The sequence below is a fragment of the Accipiter gentilis genome, unplaced genomic scaffold (assembly GCF_929443795.1).
Source record: "Accipiter gentilis unplaced genomic scaffold, bAccGen1.1, whole genome shotgun sequence".
Taxonomy (NCBI): Eukaryota; Metazoa; Chordata; class Aves; order Accipitriformes; family Accipitridae; genus Astur; species Astur gentilis.
Window position 1 is genome coordinate 6808 of NW_026060785.1, and position 22144 is coordinate 28951.

Sequence of the window (22144 nt, forward strand, 5' to 3'; positions counted from 1 at the left end):
AAGGGGGAAGAAAAAATCAGAAGGAAAAAAAAAAAAAAATCACTGCACCGGCCAGAAAGTGCCTGGAAACTTCATCCCTCTTCATTGCCCATTTCCCATGCGAGCTCCACAACCTGGGAGCAACGCAGCCAATAGAACCTTCGAGAAGCAGACACACAGCCTGCTGCAGCTGGCCCTGCTCGAGCAGCCAAGGTGGGCTGGATGATCTCTAGAGGTCTCTTTCAGCATCCATTCTGTGCTGCTGTGACTCTGTCTCTGTCGTGGTTTAACCCTAGCCAGCAACTAAGCACCACCCAGCCGCTCACTCACTCCCCCCCCACCCAGTGGGATGGGGGAGAAAATCCGGAAAAAGAAGTAAAACTCGTGGGTTGAGATAAGCACGGTTTAATAGAACAGAAAGGAAGAAACTAATAATGATAATACTAATAAAATGACAACAGCAATAATAAAAGGATCGCAATGTACAAATGATGCGCAGTGCAATCGCTCACCACCCACCAATCGACACCCAGCTAGTCCCCGAGCAGCGATTCCCCCCCCACTCCCCAGTTCCTATACTAGATGGGATGTCGCATGGTATGGAATACCCTGTTGGCCAGTTTGGGTCAGGTGCCCTGGCTGTGTTCTGTGCCAACTCCAGCTTTCTCGCTGGCTGGGCATGAGAAGCTGAAAAATCCTTGACTTTAGTCTAAACACTCCTCGGCAACAACTGCAAACATCAGTGTTATCAACGTTCTTTGCATACTGAACTCAAAACATAGCACTGTACCAGCTACTAGGAAGACAGTTAACTCTATCCAAGCTGAAACCAGGACACTTTTAACCACTTAACATTCCGTGAGAAATACTGCAAGAGCTCAAGAAGAAAGAGCAGAAAGACAGGAGACAGGTGAAAGCCTAGAGCGCCAGCTAGAGGGAATGAAAGACCCTCTTCCTTCTCTGAAGCTTCAGCAAGGCTTCCTTCACCTGCTTGTTCCTCCGACTGTCAATGACGGGGTTCAAACTGGGGCTGACGAGACTGTAGAAAAGGGAAAGAACTTTCTCCCTCCCAGAGGAGTTACCGCTCCTGGGCCCCGCGTACATGAAGATGGCGTTTCCATAAAAGACACCCACCACGGTCGGGTGGGAGCCACAGGTGGAGGTGGTTTCGTGCCATCCTGGCACAGAGCGGATGCGCAGATCGGTGGCCAGGCTGTCCAGGGAGCAAATCGGGATTAGGGCTAAAGGGAAGAGGAAGAAGCACACACAAACAGCAAAGATCAGGACTTTATTGGCAGGAGCGGCAGGGCAGGCCAGCTTTGAGACAGCAAGAATTTCACAGGAGAAGTGGACAACCTCGCAGGGGCCACAGAAAGGCAGGTATAAAGCCAGAGAGGCTTGCAGTGTACCAAATACAAACACCAAAGCCCACAAAACCGTGGCAAGGGTGAGGCGCAGCCTCCAGATCACGATGAGGGCATAGCACAGGGGACGGCAGACTGCCACATAGTGAACTTGAGACATGATGGCCAGCAGCACGCACGCCGTAAGTGCAAAGATTAAATAAAGATGGCTCTGTGCCCCACACCCAGCAAAGGAGGGGGTTCTGCCTTGTCCAAGGAGGCTCCTTAGCATACGGGGGACATTGCTGGAGGCGTAGCAGATGTCCGCGATGGAGAGGTGGCAGAGGAAGAAGTACATGGGGAGGCAGTAGTCCAGGCAGATAAGCAGAAAGACAAGTGCGTTTCCCATCAGAGTGGCAGAGCAGAGGGCAGAGAAAAGGCCAAAGAGGCAGCGCTGCAGGGCTGGGGTGCTGCAGAACCCCAGGAGGACGAATTCTGTGACCGTCGTTTCATTCTGCACGCTGTGCTGGAGGTGAGGCAGCACAAACTGCGACCACGGAGATCTGGAAGCGAAGGAGCAAGGAAAAGGAAAGAAAAAGGAGAGTTTTCCTAAGAATGTTGCGCAGGAGGAACCGCTGCACCGGCTCACCAGCGCCTGGTTCTGCTTCCCCAGCATGAATGACACGTCTGTCCAGGGCACCTCCCCCAGCACCCAAAACAGACTGCACCCCTGCACAGCGCAGCCCACCCTGCCTGCACCCCCCCATCACTCCAAACCACGCTACACCCGCACAGGCTGCACAAACCTGAACGGCACCACCCAGCTGATCACTGCGCCCACCCCACGGCTGGACCTCCCAGACAAGTGGCCCCCAGCCCCTCACTGACCATCCCTGACCCGTCACTGACCCCATCCCTGACCCCCTCATCGACCCCATCCCTGACCCATCACCAGACCCCTCTCCCCCTCCCCTTTCCCCCTTCCTTCCTTCTTCCCCCGCTCCCCCGTTCCCGTCCCCTTCCCGCCCGTACCCACCTGCCGGCCCCGCCGCCGCTGCCGTCCGCCTTGCTCCCCGCTGCTGGGCCGAGCTCGCCGCAACGGCCCGACCCGCAGCCTCCCGCTGCCCACCGGCCTCTCGCCTCACCTCCCGCCCGTCCCCACGCACCGACCCCTCTGTGCCCACGCCACCTCGCTCCCGGCCCCACCACCCCGGGCGTAGCGCGTCCCCCAGCACCCCGGCCCGGGCCCCCGCGCCCGCTCAGACGACCCAGCAGGCCCGGGCTGAGCCCAGCGGGGGCGTAGGCCCCGGGGAGGGGGGGAGGGGGGACTCCCCCCCTCCCTCGTGCCAGCGAACGGCCGATGGAACCCTGCCGCCTGCCGCGGCAGCCGTAACCAGGGCAAGCCAGCAGACCCCAACGGTCGCAGATCGCTGTGGCTGAGCGCACAGGAAGGCCTCTGGTGTCCCGGTGTGCCCACCTGCCTTCGAGCGAGGGGAGCCCGGCGGGCCTTGTCCTGCGCCTCCTGAGGGCGAGGGAAGAGCCTCGGCGTGCCTGAGGGGCTGGGGGCTGCTCCCCGGCTCGGCCTGGCCATAGGTGGGGGTGGCACCAGGCCCTGGGAGGGAAGGGACAGAGGACAGAGGGGTGTCTGCGACAAGGGGGATGCCCCCATACAGACAAACCCCAGCCCCATAGCGGGAGGAGGAGGAAGAGGGAGCCAGTCCCGTCCCCCCGGGGCGAGGAGGGGTCCATGTGCTCCGGGGCAGCCAGAGGGCTTCTGGGGAGGGGGGATCAGGGGGCTTAGGGGAGTGACATTGGGGTACTTTGCGACACCCTGTGGCAGCCAGCCCTGCTCCCGCAGTGTCTGGGAGGACAGTGTTGGGACAGGATGGGAGCGAGGAGCCCCTGAGCACAGCCACCTCTGCCCCCACCACCCCTGGGGTGGCAGGGGGTCCTCCTCACCCCTTTCCTCCCTCCCTCCTGCAGGATGGCGGAGAGACCCCCTGGCCACGTTAGGCAGGCCTGGGTGGAGAAGGCTGGAGCTGCCCCGGCTCCCAGATCCAGGCCAAAGCCCCATGAGATGTCCGAGGTCCAGCTGCTGCGGGCAGGTGAGTGTGCGGGTGCTGTGGAGCAGGGGGCTCCCCAGCCTGCCCTGCCTTGTCCTGGGCCAGGCTCACATCCCCCAGCCAGGCTGGCATCAGAGCTCCCACAGCGCAGTGGCCGGGAAGGGAGCTCTGTTCTGGCGTTCTGGGACAGGGACTCTCCCTGTGCCCTGGTGCCAGCGCATCCCTTACCAGACCACAGCAGGGCCCCCTCCCTGTGCTGCCCTCCAGCATCACACCCTCTCTCCTGGGGCACACAGGGGACACCGGTGTCCCAGCCTTGAGCAAGGGCTTGTGGCATCCCTGGGAGCTGGGCAGAGGGCTCGGGTTTTCCCTGCTGCTTGCCCCCCAGCCCTTCCTGCTCTCTCTTGGCCAGATCTGTGCTGCTCTGCCTTGGCTTTGCCCAGGGAGGAAGACAATACCCTGGACATCATTCGAGCCTTCCTCAGGAGCAGACCAAAGGTATCCGTGGCCACTTCTATGAGGCTGTGCCCGTGTCTCCCAGCCTGTCTTTCGGCCCCTGTCCCGTGCTCAGGAGGTGCTGGGGGCTGTGCTGGGCCCCCCACCTGGCTGTCTCTCCCCCCTGACACTGTCTGTCTGTCTGTCTCCTCCCTGGCTGGCAGCAAGAGGCCCAGAAGCTGAGGTTTCTGGCCTCCATCTGCACCGTCTGCAGCACCACCAGCGTGGACTCCGCTGCGTGGGACATGCTTTACTTCTGCCAGCCAGAGGTGGTGGAGACCATCGAGGTGAGGGGACGGCCAGTCAGGCTGAGGCAGGGGCAGGGGCAGGGGCAGGGGCAGCAGGCAGCGACACAGCCCCGGGGGCAGATGAGAGCTTGGCCAGGCAGGGGGGTTGCGGATGAGCACTGCTCCAGGTCTCCATCCTTGGAGATGCTCCAAAGCCACCTGGGCGGCCTGGCTGGATGTTTGCAGGTCCCTTGGCCAGCCTGTGGCTCTGTGACGGGCACAGCCCTTCCAGCCATGGGGCTTGGGACCACTGGGTGCTGGGTGGGGAGGGGGTGCCAGGATGGGGGCACCTGGGCTCTGCCAGCCCCACAGGCTCTTGCTGGGCGAAGGAAACTGCCCCATCCTGAGCTGTCCCACGCTGCTGTGCTCCCCAGGTGCTGCTGCAAGAGGAGCCCGCTGGCCCCCAGGGCATTATGGTGCAGCAGCAAGCCATGCTGGCCATCATCTCCATGAGGTACCTGCCCCAGCCCCCAGCTTGGTGGCCCCGATGGCACCGGTCCCAGGTGGGGGGCATCCCCAGTCCTGGGTCTGAGAGGGAGGCAGAGAACAGGGCAGGGGGTGCCACAGGGTTTTCCCCGCAAAGGCAAGTGCCAGTGTCATGGAGGGTTGAGGGGTCCCCCATGGCATGGGGCTCAGCTCAGGTCTCTAAGCCCAGGGTCTGCCTCCTCCTCTGTCCCCGCAGCAGAGCGGGGCTGCTTCTGCAGGAGAAGAAGAACAGCCTCCTGTATGCCTGCTTCTGCAACATCTTCCACCTGCCTCCTCAGGAGGACACTCAGGGCCCTGATGCTTCACTCTACTCCAAGGTGTGCCAGGGGGTGAACCATGGGGAGTTCCCTGGCTGCGAGGCCCCTTCCTGGGCACCGCAGGGCCACGGCCGTCCCCTGCCAGGCTTCCAGGGCTGCCCCCAAGACTCTGTCCCCCTCACAGACCCTGGCCACGATGGACAGCATGCTGCAGGTGCTGGTACGCAGTGCCGGCACCCTTGGCATCGTGGAGCTGCAGAACATCTTGGAGGTCTGACCTTGGCACAGGGTCCCCATGGGCAGTGACCCCTGGCTTGAGCGGTGCCCACCCCCAGCACCTGGTGCAAGGAGGGGGGCAGGGAATGTCTCTCCTTACCAGCCATGCCCCCCCCCCCCACCCCCCTGCCTCCTGGCTCCCGCCAGAGCCCCTTCTCCTGCCCCAGCCCACGCCACCTCTGCAGCCTTGCCCGCTGCCCGTCCTCCCCAACACTGCCTCCCAGATGGACCTGCCTGTCTGGCAAGGGGAGCCCAGCCCTGGGGCTTTCCCCCTCCAGCTTCACCATGGGCCATATCCCAGAGCCCCCACCACAGGTCCCCAGTGAGGTGGTCACCCCAAAGCCTTGGAGTCCTTGGGTGGGAGGCAGAGGGATGTTTTTTGGTGGGGAGTGAGTGAATGGAAGGCAGCAGAGGCAGCAGCAGAAGCAGGATGCAGTGACCTGCCTGCCCGCAGCAGGTTGCTGTGAGGGGCAAGAAGGACACATGCCCCATCCCAGGCACTGCCCCAGAGCAAGCCTGGCTGTGCCATGCTGTGCCATGCCACCTCCCTGGCACACCAGCAGCTTTTCTCCTCCCAGCTGCTGCTGCCCTTCACCGATTCCCAGCTGGCAGAGGTGCAGGAGAGGGCCATGGCACGGATCGCCAGGCTGGTGAACTTCATCACCACCTACTCCCTGCCGCAGGTACCGAGCTCCTGGTCTGGGCAGCCCCAGTGCCCTGTCCCTGTGCCCCTGAGCCCCGGCACCTCCCCAGTGCCCTGTCCCTGTGCCCCTGAGCCCCGGCACCTCCCAGGGAAGCTGGACACCCAGCCAGCAGGTCGGGAGCAGGGGTCTTTGCCCTGCCCCTGTCCTGTCGATGCTCTCTCCCAGGGCAGGGCAGGGCAGGGCAGGGCAGGGCTGCCCCGGGCACAGGCAGGAACCTGGGTCCGGCAGCCCTGCCCTGCTCTTGGCTGCTGCCTAGCTGCTCTGGGAGCAGCTGGGGCTCTCGTTGTGCTCACACTGCCTCTCTTCCCCCAGGTCTGCCCCTGCTTTGCCCAAGCCACAGTCCGCAGGCATCAGTGCTCCAAGACACATCAGTTTGTAATGCTGGGGAAGCTGGTGGGGCACCTCACCCTCTGTTGCACCTGCAAGGACAAGGGGATGCGTCCTGAGGCTGCAGAAGCTCTCTATCACCTGCACACGTTTGTCCTGCAGCAGAGAAGTAAGACAAGCTGTGTCGGGCTGGATCCCCCAGGCATGGGCAGTCAGGGGCCACTCTCCTTGACGAGAGAAAGCCTTATCCAACCTGCCTGCCTGCCTGCAGTCTGAAAAGTCATTTTGCCTTGCCCCCACTCACAATAGCCCTGGACCCTCCCTGGGTATCTGCTCCCTGGACCTGTCTGGTGCCCTTTTTCTTTGCCAGCAACTTTTCTGCCCAATGCTCTCAGACTGCACTTCCACTTCTGCACCCTCTCTCTAAGCACCCCGTTTTTGCTCCCCCCCAGGCAGGTGGCCCTGGCTGCATGGCACAGAGCAGCTGCAGCTCCAGGAGGACTGGCAAGCAATGAAGCCCTGGCAGCTTTTGAAAATCAGCCACACCCGCAAAATCTTCTTGGTAAGAAGTGCCTTTGGCTCAGTGTGAGTGAAGGGACACCCGATGCGTGGGGATGACAGGGGCTCACGCTGTTCCCTAGGCAAAGGCCCTCAGGGAGCTTCAGTCCCCTGCGGGACCCTGATGCCCACCATCAGTCTCCTCCCCAGCGCAGCCTGGCTCCGTGCCCCGCTCTCACTGCACAGTCAAGATGCTCTGGGTGATGCTCTGGGTGAGGCAACAAATCTCCCCTCCTCTCCTTCATCCTGCAGATGTTCACAAAATACCTCCAGTCCTCCGACCAGGCAGACATCATCCTCATGGCTATCAAGAGCTTGAGACACCCAAGCGCCTACAGCATCAGGCTGGCTGCCCACATGGTGGATGTCCTTGTGGCGGACCGTGCCTTCCAGCCGGGGCAGGTGAATAGCCCATGGGTGGCACAGCTGATGCTCCAGCCCACTGGGGGACTGTTCCTCCCCTGGCTCTGTGCCTGGCTAGCACTGACGCCGTCTCGAGCTGGCATACCGCACTAGGAACGGAAGCAGCTCCCAGTAGGAGCTGGGGAAATGGCCGCGTTCACCATGCTGACATCCCCACTCCCGCCCGTGTCTCCCCTCCAGGTGCTGAACGTCGTGTGGGCCATCTACAGAAGCCGGCCCTCCGTCAGGGCGGTGGTAGCCCGCAAAAGCCTGGACAGGGCCCTGGTGGTGCTTGTGCGCAAACACCCCAGGGAGTTGGTGGCCAGCCTGCTGCAGTGCTCCCCGACGTGCACCCGGTAAGGGGACCACCAGCCTTTGGGGGCTCCTCTCACACGAGGAGAGGGGCCCCAAGACCCTCCCGAGGGATTTCAGCCCGGCCATCCTCTGGGGTGTCCCTGCTGACAGAGCCCCGTGTCCCTGCAGTGTCGCCAGGGCCATGTGGAGGGCGATGATGTCTGACCTCCGGGCTGCGGACAAGGTGCTGAGGGAGCTGCTCAGCTTGCTGGTGAACCAGTCACTGCGCAAGACCTCCACCTCCACCAAGGACAACCCGCGCATCCTCTCCCTGGCTGTGAGTTGCTGGACGAAGCCTTGCTGACCTCCGGGGCTGGTCTCAGCTGTCCGGGGCCCCTGCTCCCCTTCCCTGCCCGCCCCAAGGCTTGACCTCCCCAGGGATGAGGGGACATCTCAGCGTCCGGGTGTCTTCTGCAGGCAACCAGGGCGATAAGCGAGATCCTCCTGCAGCCTGTCTGCCTGTGGCAGGTGGAGGCAATTTTCCCCCAGCTTTTCCTGGCGCTGCTTTTCCAAGCGTCATTCACCACGGAGCTGACGCTGCAGGAAGTGCACATCTTCTGGACGGAGCACCGACAGGATCAGCTCACTCCCATCAGGTGCTCCATCCCTTTCCTCTCATCCCTGCCAACCACCCGGAGCCAAGCCAGGGTGGGAGCTAAGCATTTCTCCTTGTGCAGGTCTGCGGTGCAGTCCATGAAAGTGCTGCTCTGCAGCATGGGCTTTGAGAGCCAGGTACTGGCCATCGAGGCGCAGGGTGGCTGGGACACCCTGCTCAGCTCCCAGACCCACCTCATGGGAGCGCGCATTATCGCCAGGTGAGAGCCCCTTCTCCCTGCTCCTTGGGGACAGGGTACCCCATGCCACCCCCTCCCTTGGGGCTGATGGCAGTGGGGTCCCCATTACTTGGAGAAAGTGGTACAGACTGGCGATGTCCAGGCTGGTGCAAACCCCCAAAAGATGTGCCTGCCTGGCTCAGGCCTGACAGTGCCTCCTTCCCCGTCAGGGAGATGATGAAGATGCCAAGGCGCCTGCGCTCCGCCATCTTCTGCCATCTGGTAGAGCTCCTCCGGACAGAGGACCCCACCTGGAAGATGGTCACTATGGTCTTCTTCATTGAGGTGAGCCTGATGGCACCACTCCAAGCTCCCCCCGATGCTCGGTTCTCCCATGCCCACCACTGTGGGGAAAGCTGGGGCAGTGGGTGGGCTCTGGTTGGTACCATGGAGGAGCAGATGAGCAAGCAATGTGCTGTGGTGTGGGGCACGGGGACTCTCTGCAATCCCTGCTGCCTCTCTCTGTCTGGGCTTGGTCTTGCCCTGCGTCCTTGTCCTGAGCTGATGGTTGGAGCCAGCACCACACCTCACCAGCTCCCACTGCCTGTGTTTCAGATGCTGGACTTTACCAACATCAGTGAAGAGCTGGTCCGTGCCCTGGAAATCTTCCCCATTTATCTGCAGAGCCAGTGCCTGGGGATGCCCAGCCTGGTGCTCAGGGCCATCCTCAGGCTCACCGAGAGGCCTGACACAGTGAGTAGGGGGCAGCCGGGACAGCAGCCCAGGGTGGAACAGTGGGTAACGTGGCAGCTCAGGCTTTCCTGGGCATTGTGGGCTGTGCTGGCTGCTGCCAGCTCTCCTGCCTCCCCGGCCCTCTGCCCCATGGCTGTGCCATGCCAAGGAGAGAAGCAGCAGTGCTGACGGGAACGGGCTCCCACTGCCAGCACGTCCCAGCAGGGATGCTGGCGGCAGAGCAACCGGCCTGAGCGTGGGGTCTGCAGGGCCTGGCCGTGAGGTGTTGAGCCCCAGGGTGAAACACAGCAGCCATGGCAGGGGCTGCTGGCAGCTTGGGCAGCTTTCCAGGCAGCGCCAGTCACCCACCAGCCTATCCAGGGGGGTCTGGTGGAGAAGGGGGCAGCCGAAGGGCTGGCAAGGAGCCAGTGCTGTCTGTCCTCCCCCTCTGTGCCCTGCTCTTCCCATGGGCATGCTGGTGAGCCCTGTCTGCCGGGACCTTGCCCTCGTAACCTGCACTGCCTGCAGAGAACCCAGTGGGGAGGCCGGTGTTCGTGGAGAGGGTTTTCACCCCTGTGATCGGTGGCTCCTTTACAAAAAGGAGGTGGCATGTCTCACACAGGAAAGGAAAGCCCTTATCCTGCTGCCGTACGTTATGGACCAGCTGCTGGATGATGACAGTGATGCCAGCGCCGCGGCCCTGCCCGTGCTTGGCAACATGCTCTGGCTGCTGGAGGGGAAGAGACTCAGCCTCACTGCCCTGGCACTGGCTGGAAAGCTCCTGCTGCTTTTCAACAATGTAAGGCTGGGGGAGAGCCCCATGTCCCCCTTCCTGGGCACCTCCATTCACGCCTCCCACTGCAGCCCCTGTGCTCTGCAGGGGGATGCTTTGCCCTGCAGTCCCCAGACCCCATTGCTGCCCTTGGTGGCTCCGTGCTGTGTCACAAACCCCCCACCAAGGACTCACTCCGGCTCGGCCTCCCTGCCGCAGCGGGGGACAGTGGTGGCAGGATGGCAGCAGGCGTGCTGAGCCCCACCAATGCACACCCTGCTCTGGCAGCATCCTCCAGCCTTCTGCAGGGCCTCCCTCTCTGGCCCTCAGCCCCGGAGACCCCAGTCTCCCTGGGCAGACCATCTGCATGCCGCAGCTTGCTGCCTTTTGCAGCAGGGCTGCCTGCAGCCATTTTGGGGATGTCTGTCTCCATGTCAGCCCCTTGCTTGCCATGGGCTTGTGGCTGAGGTCCTCCTCCCCTCTTCCCCCAGGAGCTGGACACGGTGCAGGAGCTCTCCATCCATCTCTTCCAAATTGCAATGGGGCTCGTGGTGGGTGCTGAAAAGAAGAAGATGAAGAAGGTGGTGTGGGACAGCCTGCTGCCGCTGCTCTTTCACCTGCATGACCAGGACGAGAGTGTGGCCAAGGTGGGATTCCCAACCTGACTGGTCCTTTGGGGAGGGCAATGCTGACACTGCACTGTGAGGTCTAGCTTGTTGAGTCCCTAGGAACAGGCAGAGCCCCCCTCCCTGCCCACTGCTGCCTTTTTCCTCCTGCTGCCTGGTGGATGGGCAGGTGGGTCCCTTTCCCACCCAGCTCCCTCCACACAGCCCCTGGCATGGGTCCCTGCAGCCCCAGAGACTGGACTACGGCTCCGCAGCAGCCTGGGGCCACCACAGCTGAAACGCTGAAGCCCCGACAGGCTTCCAGCCAGAGAGGGTGGCTGCCCTCCTCTTCCCCTGGGGTGCTGAACCTGCTGGCAGCATCAGTCCCCAGCTGGTGCGTCTTCCCTGCATGGTCCAGGACAGGCTCTGAGCCCCACCAGGAGGGAGGACACAGGGTCCTGTGCCCCCCATGGTGGTGGTAGCATCTGTGCTGCTCACCAGGCCTCCCAGGAAGCCCTCCGCAGCGCTGGCCAGTTCCTGAAGTGGAGGCAGCTGGTGCGACTGGCCGAGACGGCGCAGGCATGGAGGATCTGCGAGTGCTTGGTAAGCATAGCCCGAACACCCCTGGGATCTGCCCTGGGTAAGCCCTGCCCGTGCCCAGCAGAGGGGACCAAGGGCAGTGTCCCCACAGCTGCATGCACCCTCCTGGAACAGGCTCTGCTCCAGGCTGTCCTCACCTCCGGGGTCCCAAAGGGGACCCCGCCACCAGGATGGCACCCTAGCATTGCCTGGGAGCCCTCTGCTCCCTCCGAACCCCAATGCGGAGAGCGGAGAGCTGGGAATGTCCTGCTGGGGAGAAGAAGGGTGGTCCTTGGTGGAGGGATGGCCCAACGGGGGGGCCATCTCTGTGCCAACTCTGCACCCTTCTCTCCAGCTGGCCAGGAAGAGGAGCAGGGCCACGTACTACCTGTGGAAGAGCCAGACCTACCTGCGGAGCCCGCAGGAGTCCCTGCGGCTGGAGGCTGTCAGGTTCATCGGTGAGCCCCTAGCCCCAGGGTCCCTTTCTCTCCCAGGGTCCCTGTGTCCCAGTGCAGGACCTGTGGGGCACCCCTTCACTCTCTCCCACTCCTGCCTGCACAGGTAGGGCTGGCAGGAGGCTCATCCATCCCCTCCCCGATGCTGCACCCTGGGGTCAGCCCTCCCCAGGGAACTGTGTGGCCAGACAGGCTGGCTGGTGGGTCCCTGATGGCCAGTGGGTCCCTGACATGCTGTGTCCCCCCAGGACTCCTTGGACGGGATGTGGATGAGCACGAGAACGAGCACAAGTACATCAGAGAGAGTGAGTGAGGGCAGTGGGGAGGAGGAAGGACCTTGGCATGGAGCTCCCCCCCCAGCCTGGGCAAGGGGGGCTCTGCTCCCAGCACATCTGTGGGAAGAGGGGTGTTTCGGGAGGGGCGTATTCCTAACCAGCAGCTTCCAGCTGAGCCATCTGCCCCCTGGTTCCCTCCTGGCCCTGGGAATCGTGAGGTGCGATGTGCCCTGCCTGGAAGGGATATGGGGCTGTCACCTCACCTCTGCTGCTTTGTCCCCACAGTCCTTCAAGGCCCAAGCAAAGACACCAGCCCCTTGGTCTCCTCCCTGGCAACTCAGACACTCCTCATCCTGGGACGAGGAAGGCTGAAGTCGAGGTTTAACCTACCACGGCTGAGTTTACAGATGACGAGGGCACGGATGAGGTCACACTCAGTCCCCAGCGAGGACTCTGCTCAGGCAGAGACAACGCTGGAGCCCCAGCCCTAGGATGCTCTGCAGGCTGGGGTATCTCCTCTTCCTGAGGTCTAACAGGAAAGGAGACACCTCAGCTGGAGGAGGACCCGGCAGCCTCCGGAGAGTGGCAGGACAGCCACTCTTTCCAGTGGTCTAGGACAACGCCTGTCCACGCGCTTCATCTTTGCCACAAAGCACCAGCTGCTCTGCTGGGCTGTTGAAACAGAGGGAAGGAGAAGGCCACGCCAAAGCTGAAGCCAAAGTTGAAACTGAAGCCTTCCCTCCCCTCTGCGGGGCCACGCCGGGGCGAATCCCTTTTTCTGCCTCCCACCGTCCAAGGATCCTGTGCTGCTTTGGGCTGACGTGGCCGAGCTCGGGAGCTACAAAGCCACCAATGCTCTGACTCCAGCAGCATCCTCCCCTCCACGTCCCCAGCAGGAAGGGCAGCTCTGCCTCCTGCCCGCACCGCAAGCTGCGCAGCCACTCCTGCCTGGGGATGTCAGAAGTCACAAGAGCCAGCAGGCCCGGGGGAGTTGTGGTAGCAGAGGGCCCTGCTTGCCACAGCACTTTGCCATCTCCTTCTCCAGGTTCGGGCACCAGGATGTCATCACGGGGCTGGACAGCCTGAGCCGGGAGTGCTGTGTGACGGCAGGGGGCCGGGACGGTACCGTGCGGCTCTGGAAGATCCCGGAGGAGTCGCAGCTTGTGTTTTACGGGCACCAGTAGGTCTGGGGCGGGAGAGGGGGCTGCAGGCAGGGGGGTCAGGCTGGGGCAGCGGTGTGCAGGTGCCAAGCATCACTAGGAGCCTGCCGGCACTGTGGGGATGCTGATGCCCCGGTGAGCCCTTGTCTCCTAAATAGGATCCCAAAGCATGCTCATAACTGATGGCAGTTGCCCCTTCTCTTCACAGGGGCTCCATCGATTGTATCCAGCTCATCAGTGAGGAGCACATGGTGTCAGGCGCCGATGACGGGTGAGCACAGGGCCGGGGTGGTGCCTGGGGTGCGCAGGCGGTGCCCCCCTTGGCCCCCTCGCCCCTTCCCTCCCTGGCAGGTCCCTAGCCCTGTGGGGGCTAACGAAAAAGAAGCCGCTGGCACTGGCCCGGCAGGCACATGGCATGCAGGATGCCTAGGGCCTGCAGCAGCCATACTGGATCTCAGCAGTGGCCGCCCTGCGCAACAGGGACCTCCTGGCTACAGGTGTGTGGCAGCTGCTTTGGAGTGGGGGTGTGGAGAGGGGGGCGTCCTGCTCCCTTACCTGGGTGGGAGTGCATGGCAGTCTTCTCTCTCTGCCCCAGGCTCCCACAGCGCCAGCGTGAAGCTCTGGAAGTGCGGTGAGGGATTTCGGAAGCTGGAGCCCCTCTGGGACATCCCGTTGGTATGGATGGGGAGGTGGGGGATTGGAGCTGGGCTTGGGGCATCTCTGGGCGGGGGCTCCCCTCCCTGGGCGGCAGGAGGAGGCTGCCAGAGCCCCTCACCCTGCCCTGTCCCCTCCAGGTGGGTTTTGTTAACAGCCTCAAGTTCTCTGCAGCCGGTGACTTCCTGGTGGCTGGCCTTGGACAGCAGCACCGGTACTGTCCCCCCTCCCTGGTGCTGCCCAGGGGCACAGCCCCCCCCTGCTCCTCCAAGGACCCGGCGGAGGGTAGCCCCCATCTCTCTCATCTGCAGGCTTGGCCGGTGGTGGAGAGTCAAAGAGGCCAAGAACAGCGTCTGCATCGTCCCTCTGAAGCGGAGGGCTGCAGCCCCCAGTCCCGAAGCCCCTGACAGCCCTGAAGCCCCCGACAGCTCCGAAGCCCCCGACAGCTCCTAGCCCCTGGCCCCAGAGGCGCTGGAGCCAGGTCACCAAACCCCTGTCCCTGGAGCTGCGCCCCGAGTCCTTTGTGCAACCATCTTCCTGGAGCCGGCAGGACGTGAGCAGGGGGTGTCGCATGGCCCCCTGATCCTGCTGGCCCCCCTATCATGATGTGGCTCTGCCCTCTGCGAGGGTCTGCCCCTTTCCCTCAGGTTCAGCCTGACCTGAGCTCTGGAAGAGTCTTATTTAAAAAAAAAAACAAACCAAACCCACTTTATTTACATAAATTACAAAATAAAATAATCACACTTTTGCTCACACTAAGAATCTACTCTTAAAAACGCGGTTGGGCTCAGCACAGCAAGGAGCCACAGCAAGGTCGTTGCTAGCAGAGCCTTGTGCTCTTAACACAGCGTTCCATTTTTATAGCTCTCATTTTTATAGCTTAAACCATGATAGAGACAGAGTCACAGCAGCACAGAATGGATGCTGAAAGAGACCTCTAGAGATCATCCAGCCCACCTCGGCTGCTCGAGCAGGGCCAGCTGCAGCAGGCTGTGAGTCTGGTTCTCGAAGTTCTATTGGCTGAGTTGCTCCCAGGTTGTGGAGCTCGCATGGGAAATGGGCAATGAAGAGGGATGAAGTTTTCAGGCACTTTCTGGCCGGTGCAGTGATTTTTTTTTTTTTTTTCCTTCTGATTTTTTCTCCCCCCTTCCTGGTCTTGCAGCTGCCCAAGGCGCAGCCAGACAAGCGGAGGAGGGTCCCTGCCTGGCCTGCAGCTCCCTCCCTCGCCAATCTTGGGGTGATTTGGGGTTATGTTGCTGTGTCAGTGAGGCAAAGCTGGGCTCTTGGGGGCTGAGGTCAGTGGGACCCGAGGAAGGCCGTGATGGTCTTGAGGCTTTGAAGGGCTGTGCACCGAGCCCTGTCCCCACTGGAGGGGACGCTGGTGGTGTTCAAGACGAAGGCCTTGCAGCCCTTGTTGTCGTGTGTGCCCGTGTCCCCCCCGGCCCCCAAGGTCTGTTGTTGTCGCAGGGGCTCTGTGCTGCTTTCTGCGTGGGGCCGTGTCCATGAGTCCTGCAGGGACCTGTCTGTCCTGGCTTCCCCACCAAAGGGCTGCTTCCCCTGGGGAAGGGGACAGGGGAGTTGTTCCCGTTCCCGTCCCCCCCCCACCATCGCCTGCCCCGCTGGTGGTGACTGGGCCCTGGGGGTGGCTGGGTTCCCCTCGGGGCTTGCTGGCTCGGATTTGGGGCTCAGTGGGGCTTTTGCACCTCTTGGGGGCTGTTTCCCGGTGCCCCCTGTGCTCCCTCCCCCTCCCACATAGGCACCGAGCGGTTCTGGAGAAACAGCTTTTAATTGAAAAGCCAAGAGAAAAGGTCCCATCCAAGCTGGTCTAACCCCTCCCTAGCCACCCCCGCCCACCCCCCCTGCCATATACCCCACCCCTCCTCTCCCACCCCCCCCACTCCCCCCATCTCCATCCCTCTCACCCCTGTCTAATCCCCACCCCCCCCTCACACCCTCACGTTGGCTGCCAGAGCCCTGCGCTTGCTGGGTGCCATTGGCAAGGAGCTCTGCGCCTGCCTCTTCCTCCGCTTGCCGGCCGTGGCAGGTGGGGACGGTGGCAGGTCCATCCCCGCACCCTGCCACGGCTCCTGGGGCTCCATCCCGCCGCCGTTGACTATTTTGAGGCTCAGCATGGCGTCGCTGAGCTCGGGGATGCAGTAGTCGGGGGTGAGCATCTCCTCAGGCAGCGAGAGCGAGCTGAAGTTGCGGTCGGGGGTGTCTGCGCCGGTGCCACCAGCGTCCTCGGGCACGGAGCTCCTGCTGGGAGCATCCTGGCTGACCCCCACTCCATCCAGGGAGCAACCGAAGAGCCTTAGGGCCTCTTCCAGGACCATCTCCTCGGACACTGCAAGGTCGCCTGCAGTGTCCCCAAGGGCTTCGTTGTTGGTGGCAGCGCAGGGGCTGGTGTGGACATCGCCGCCCGGGGCTGCCCCCACAGGAGTGGCCGTGCTGGGGATGTTGATCTGTGCCAGCTGCCCCTCGCTGTGATGGTAGCCAGGGATGGACACTGGCAGCTCCAGAGGGTCTGGGGTCACCCCACTCCTCTGATTTTTGTAGTGTGTGAGGTATCAAGGTATCATGGTTGGCCCTGGGGGGCCCCGCAGCCCCCGGGACCCCACAGGGCAGCACCCGGCAGAGAAGCGGCGCCTTGGCCGAGCGTGGCGCTGGCCAGTGGAGGCAGGTCGGTGGTTGTCCACTGGATGCAGAAGACCCGGGGGTCGAAGAGGCAGCCACATGGAGCCCTCTGCAGACCTGTGTGGGTGAGGGGGTAACCGTGCTGGGCCGGGGTGGCTGTCCAGGGGCACCTGCTGAGCCGGCCCTGATGGCCGACATCCCCCAGCTCTGGGCCAGGGGCGTGGGGAGCTTGTGGCCGGGGTGATCCCCACGGGGTGAGCCGCTGTGCCGGTGGGACAGGGTTGCAAATCGGGGAGGAGACTGGCATCTAGGAGGTGAAAGGGGAGAGGTGGCCCCAAATATTTGGGGAATTCTCTGCAGATGGGCTTTACTGGGCACGCGCCACCCGGGCGAGGGCAAGGATGCTCACCGGGGCTTGCTGAACCCCCATGCGAAAAGTGCCGGGGGAATGGGTGTGATGGGGATGGCGAAGGGGCCAGAGCAGACTGGGGTGCCATACCTGCTGGTGGTGCCTGGGGGGCCCGGGGGGCCCGGGCTGCAGGGAAGGGCTGCTCCCGCGTGTGCAGGCGGCACGGGTTGGCTGAGCCTAAGAGAATGAGACAGGAGCGATGGCCGGCGGTCACCTCTGCTCTTGCCCCCCAAGAGCATCCCTGGGCTGCAGGGGTTGGGGTCGGTCCCTACCTCGAGGGTAGAAAGTTTTGGGGAGCACGAATGGCTGGAAAAGCTGGGGCGCCGGGGGGCCCCATGGCCCAGGCAGTGGGAGCTGCGTTGGTGGCCGCGCCATGGTCCCTTCTGGCTGTTGGCTGCCAAGGACTCTTTGGCGTCTCCCCGGAAGGAATGTGGGGGCTGTGTTCCGCCCCACCCCAAGAGCCTCACCAGCTCCTCCTGGGGAGGGAAAGGGTTAAGGGAGGCTGGGGTGGCCCCGGGGCCTACAGGCGGCTCTCGGGGTCTGCGGGTGCAAATGCTCTTGGCTTTCAACAGTATTTTTCCGGTGGGGGAAGAACAACAAGTTGATTCAGCTGAGCCAAGCGGGGACCAAGCTGCAGCCGCAGCCTCCTTGCGCCAGATGGCAAATGCGTTTGTGATGGTTGCCCACGCTTCTGTTCGCTGCGTTGACCGGAGCGAGGCAGAAATAGGAAAAAGGACCTCGAGGGCACGAAGGAAGGTCATGCGGTGTCGCTCGGTGGCACGCTTTCCCCCAGCCCTCGCTCCAGTAGTGCTGTCAGGTCTTTCAGTCTCCTGCTGGGAAAAGCAGCAGCTCTGGATCCCCCTGGGAGGGGGCGGCCCTTTCCCTGGGTGCGTGACACCCCGGAGGAGACGGTACCCGCCGCCGCGTGCTCCCAGAAAAGGACTGGATTCTGCCCAACGTCCGGTGTCGGGGCGCTGGGGCTGTTTGCGCTCTATGGGATCCCAGGGATGGGGTTAGTACATCCCCTCCTCGTGCTTGGAGGATTCGGCGCTAGCAAGGACACCCCAAGGGTACCAAGGACACAGGCCTCTCGCTCCCGCTGTGTGAACAGTGTGTGGCCTGGGGGAGTCGGGACAACTGCCGTGAACCGGAGGCCAAAGATCTCTCCTGGCCTGTGTCCTGGTAATCAAAGAGATTGCGCTCTGTTCATGAGGCACCTCTGGCTGCAAGATTGTGCAATGCCATGTGCTGCGTAACTTGTGGCAGGGACCGATGCTGGGGGCATGAAGGCAAGCGCGCTTCTAAAAGTATAAAACTCCGTTTCATTTCAGAGCACAGCTGAGCCACCCCGCTCCTCAAGACTCTGCCATCTGCACTGCTGTGGCTGGGACCGGGCAGTGCTGCACATCCCAAAGGCCACCAAGTCACACCCGTGTCCCTGCTGCTTTGCCGGGAGCTTCTGCGATGCGAGCGATGTTCTGGGGGCTGATCTCTTGGACTGCAGCTACTCCGTCCCTGACTGGCAGCTGGCCAGGAGGGTTGTGTCCAGGGTGGAATTCCACCTCTCTGACGAGAACCTGGCCAAGGATGCTTTCCTCCTGAAACATGTCCAGAAGAACAAGATGGGCTTCGTCAGCATCAAACCGCTGACGTCCTTGAAGAAGGTAGGCAGCGCGCTGCGTTGGCCAGCCAAGGTGGGAAGTGGCCTCCACGTGGAGGATGCCTGGGTGTGTGGGTGTGCTCTGGCTGTCTGCCATGGCCAAAACACTGCTGTGTTATCAACAGCTTTCTAGCTACCAGTACAGAGCACAGCACTACGAGGGCTGCTGTGGGGTAAAGGAACTCCAACTCAGCCAGATCCAATACAGAAGGAAAGTGGAGAAACAACAGAGGGAGCAGCCCAGGGACACAGAGCCCCAGGTCTCATCTGGCCGCTCCTGTGACCATACGGTGTATGCAAAATCAAATACCTGAAGTGCTCCCTTAGATGCAGTTTACAGCCAGGGGACAAGAAGGTGGCAGTTCTGCATTTTGCAGCTCCCAGGCTGATGGCAGAGCCAAAGCAAAAAAAAAAACCCAAAACCAAACCAACCAAGAGAGGTAAAACTGGAGCGCAGGGAGCAAATGCTTTTCTTTCACCTTAGGCCAACTGCTTGGACGCTCTCTATGCTGCCCTGCCGCAGAGGGCATCCCTCTCGTACCAGTAAGAGACATAAGAGTGAATTAAAGCCAGGACCCCAAACCACACCAAAAACCTGGTCGTGATGAAGAAGAAAGTGGAGAATGCATCAAATATAACAGAAAATTATTTTGGACATTCCCAGTTTACATTTGAAAAAAAGAGGAAAAAAAAAGAGGAGGAATTAGGTATTAAAAGAAGAGCACTGAATGATAAAGCCATAGCAGTCCCTCTACCACTACAAACCCACACCCCCACACGCACGTACGCACACAGACTTAACACCACCAAACTCCCCTTGACTGTGACGTTCCCCTCAGCTTGCTGGTCTAGAGATACTGAATGCCTGGAGCACACCAAGGATAACTGAAAACATCTGCATGGCTTTAATGGGAATCCTCCAACTGAAACAAAGCACTTTCTCCCTCTGTCTGCGTTGGCACATCCCCGAGTCACGCTCTCACTCCTCTCCTTCAAAGTCAAGATTCCTAAACGTGAAAAGCGGGAGTGGGGAAAGGCGAAGGGAAGAGAAAAAGAGGGAGAGCATCATCAGTGGAAGACCTGCCAGCAGCTGCTGACGTTGCCCTGTTCGGGGGACCACCCCAGCAGAGAGGAGCTGGTTTGCATGCCACGGTCCTCCCTGCCTGTTCCCAGGGACAGGCCGTTTGCTCAGCCTTGCCGGCCAAAGCGTGGGAAAAGCGTAGGTGTGCGCCGTCGCTTGCTGAGGAGCACGGTCACGTTCACGTGCAATCCTTTACCTTTTTCCTCCCTGGATTCAAAGGGTTTCTGTCTTCAAAGTGAGAGCCTTCCATACGGTCATTTGTGACATTTCATCCAGGATAACAATCTCAGAAGGATCAGTCCTGCAATAAATATTTTACATAGCAATCCGTGATTATGGGAACTGATGCCACCAAGGGCATTAGCATCAGCAAGAGGAACAGCGGAGCCCCGAGAATCAAAGCTCCGCATAAGCGTGGGAGGTTTTGCTGGATGAGGAGTTTTGGGAGGCAAGCCGGGGAGCTGCAGAGCAACAGCTCTGTGCAAAGGCTCTTGCTGGGGCTTAGCCCCGGTCCGGGTTCCTAAGCCACTGCTGGTACAGATCACACCTGCAACTCCTCATGTGTAAGTATGAGGATCTCCAGCTACTGTAAAGGCACTGATGAGGCAAGGTTTGGGGGTCAAACGCGAGTGCTGCAGCCAGTCTGCTTGGGGTCAGAGCCCTGCAATCACCTCCTGCAGCCCTGCCCCTACCCAGCTCCCTCCACACAGCCCCTGGCATGGGTCCCTGCAGCCCTAGAGACTGGACTACGGCTCCGCAGCAGCCTGGGGCCACCAAAGCTGAAACGCTGAAGCCCCGACAGGCTTCCAGCCAGAGAGGGTGGCTGCCCTCCTCTTCCCCTGGGGTGCTGAACCTGCTGGCAGCATCAGTCCCCAGCTGGTGCGTCTTGCGTACATCTTTCTCAATTAAATGTACAGTGGATGTCTTCTCGTTCAGCTAGTCTGGAGCTTAAAAAGCAGCTTAAAAATACGGGACAGGGTAATTTTTGGTGGACATGGCCAGAGCCTGCATGTTCTTGAGAGAAACTTTGGAAGAAGACCTAAGCCTTAAGGCACTGCCCTGAGGGGGTCTCCTTCCATGACGCAAATGCTGCTCTGGAGCATGGCGAGCTCTGTCCCAGCAGTGCCCAGTGCCTTCCCCTGCCTGCTGTCACAGGATGGCCACACAGGAGAACTGTGGCCAAGCTGCTGGAGCACTCCGGCCTTACAACACCAGAAGGGCTCAGGAGGAGAGTGTGGCGGTGGAAAGAGCAGCTCTGGACACAGCAGGCGCTGGGGCTCCCTGGCAGTGCTGCTGTTCCGGGACTCTGCACACAAGCACTGCCCCTGCAGTTCCAGACGTGGACTCGAAGAAAGGATTGTGGACAAACAGGTCGCTGCAGGATCCTTTGGAGCGGCTCCTCCTTCACACAGGCTCTGGGTCACACTAGATCGGTAGATACTGAATTAGAAATGGGATGGATAATGACATTTCTTTGTGGACAACATGATTCCAAGGAAGAAAACCTGGAAACACAAAACAAACCGACTACCAACCACAGGTAGTCATACTCGGGCCACGCTCGGAGCTGGGCACCCCAGGGGTAGATGGTGGCTGAAGGCACAGGGGAGGGGAGGGAGTCCATGCTGACCAGCATGCTAGGAGGCAGCAGGCAGTGCTCAACAGCCCACCCCTCGCCTCCTTCTCGGAAAACACCCCACTGGACTCTGCTTAGTCCAACCTGGCCCCGCAGCACTCGACGAAAGGCAGAGCAACAGCAGAGCTGGCCAGGAAGCAGGGGGCTGCGGCTGGACCCCCCAACCCCTCTATTACTTGCTCTCTCTAGTTTCTGCAGTTGCAGAAGCAGTAGCAAGAAGTTACACCAACCCACTGCAGTAGCAGAAGCGGAGGCGACTTCACATGAACCACTTCTTTGCTTAGACCTAACAAGTAAAACCACAGGAGACGTTAATTCCTGCAATGGAACGTCTTGCTCAAAGTTACTAACCGTACACAGTCTCAACGCAGAGCTGCTCCTCTTTAAGGAGACTGATCATGCATCCCTCACCCCCTCCAGCTGGACCTCCAAGCCACACACACAGCAACCAGCTAAGAAAGCAGACAGAAAACAGCAAAGTTTGCAGGAAGTCTGGCATCAAGGAGCCTCCCTCACCTTCAAGTCCAAGGTATTTTCTGGCTCTGGTCATCTTGTGTTCAGCACAATCACAATTAAATACATTCAGTATTGGGTTTAGGGTCTTAGGGGGATGCATTGTGGCAGAAGCAAGAGAAAACAATGCATTTGTTACTGGGGTTTGTTTTAGTTTAGGCATTTACTTACCTGGGGTTTGTCGATAACCCTGAGGATCTTGCAAAGCTAGCACCGATTGCTTTGCTTTTCAGTAAAAACAAAAATGAGAAAGAAGGCCACATACAGCTTTTCTCTCCTTCAGGTATTCCAGAAAGAACTTGCCCTACTACCAGCTCCATCTGGCAAACGAATAAAAACCTCTGTCCCCAGATGATCAGCGATAAGACACTATGCCAGGAAGCGATGTGATGATGCAATTGCTAACAGCTAAGAAGCGCTGCTTCTAGCACTGACTCTTGGTGACCTGCGCTGGACCAGATTCAGACAGGACTGCTAGAGCCAACAGCAGCTGCAAAGTTATAACCGCAGATGTTTCCCAGAGCATAGAAAAGCCTGCTGGAGGGATTCACCCTAAAGGACAGGAACCACGCTTGGCAATACTGTCTCTAGCTTGGGCTGCTTCCTTCTGAGTATTGTAGGGAGAGGAGTCTTTATGCATGAGGAACTTGCCTTTCAATCACTTTGACAGAAGAC

At 60.8% G+C, this 22144-nt stretch overlaps 1 long non-coding RNA gene across 2 annotated transcripts; it reads left to right on the forward strand.

The window, feature by feature from the left end:
• The first annotated feature begins 12767 nt into the window (after positions 1–12767).
• On the forward strand, positions 12768–13905 carry LOC126036681 (uncharacterized). Of its 2 annotated transcripts, XR_007505226.1 has the most exons (6): positions 12768–12902; positions 13091–13153; positions 13289–13379; positions 13478–13557; positions 13677–13750; positions 13848–13905. It is a non-coding gene; the product is annotated as an uncharacterized LOC126036681 (long non-coding RNA). The 2 variants fall into 2 exon arrangements; XR_007505225.1 differs by lacking the exons at positions 12768–12902; positions 13091–13153 and having other exon boundaries at positions 13217–13379.
• The last annotated feature ends 8239 nt before the right edge of the window (positions 13906–22144 follow it).